A 1,316-nucleotide genomic window follows, 5' to 3' on the forward strand; every position below is an offset into this window, starting at 1 on the left:
ACAAAACTCAATTGAAAGCTGCGGAATCATTGCAGCGATACGTTCAATCATGGGTTATATCCATTGAGTTGCGACTAGCAGATAGCGTGGTGATATTTGTTGCTTGTTGGACGCTTAGTGTAACCTTGATTAAGCCGTAAACAAGGGCTAAAAGATCTGTAATGAATGCAATGAATGATCCGATGCGCTCTAGTTTTATTAGGCGATACATAGGATTAATCGCTCAGAAAAGTAAGCTGCTCGCTTAAACTGTCGTACACTGTGCATGATGTATCGATTCTGCCTACCAGGAGACCTACTGGTAGTTAGTTTTTGTCGAAACCCCCGAAGTTAACGGACATGTCTAGCGTTGGTTACCAGCTAGCCAAATGTGAAAATAAAAAATACCCCATCGCACGGGCTATCCGAATATACTAAGCCAATCTGAAGTTTCGTAATTTGTATACATTAAACGAATCTAGAATATCTGAAGCCTAGCCGGAACTACGGCCGTATTTCTACGCTTTTTAGCCGGTAGAATCAACCAAAAAGTCTGGCCTTGGCTACCAGCTAGCCAAATGTGAAAATATATTCATTAAATTCACATATTGTCGATTATGTTAGGATTCGAAACCAAGTTAGCTGTAACACTGCACCATTTTTCGTTTAAGTTCAGGTTATTTCTGGTATATTTCGTCCAACGCACAACTGATTCACGCTATGTGCGTTATGTTCGCCAAGCATGCAATAGTTGCATTATATTTAGACTAATGTCCGGTATATGTCACCCCACAGCTGGTATATTTCACACATTGTTCAATATATTTCAAATGATGGTACAGATAACGGCGGAAACCTTCACCCAGTGGTACTTCGATTTGCATTTAGAATTTGTATGAGGTATAAAACTTTCTAAGTTGATACACTATTATTGGACACTAGTAGTTTGTATAGTTACACAATATTTTTTTTCTCAAAATATGGTTGAGTAGCACTGGGTGAAGATTTCCGTCGTTACCTGTTCTTCGATTTGCATTTAGAATTTATATGGGGTATAATAATTTTGAAGTTGACTTTTGAGTGTAACACTGTTATGGGACACTAGTAATTTGTATAGTTACACAATATTGTTATTCTCAAAATACCACTGGGTGAAGATTTCCGTCGTTACCTGTAGTAGTACTGAATAGTACTGGATTATAAGTAATAACTTTGAAGTACCATGAAGTCCCGCTACATTATACTATCGAGCACTGCATAATGACATGGTGAAAACAATTTACTGTTAATCGTCACCAATATTTCTACACAAACTACGGCAGTCTGAGACGCGCAAA

This window comes from Aphanomyces astaci, assembly GCF_000520075.1.
Source record: "Aphanomyces astaci strain APO3 unplaced genomic scaffold supercont1.100, whole genome shotgun sequence".
Classification (NCBI taxonomy): domain Eukaryota; phylum Oomycota; class Saprolegniomycetes; order Saprolegniales; family Verrucalvaceae; genus Aphanomyces; species Aphanomyces astaci.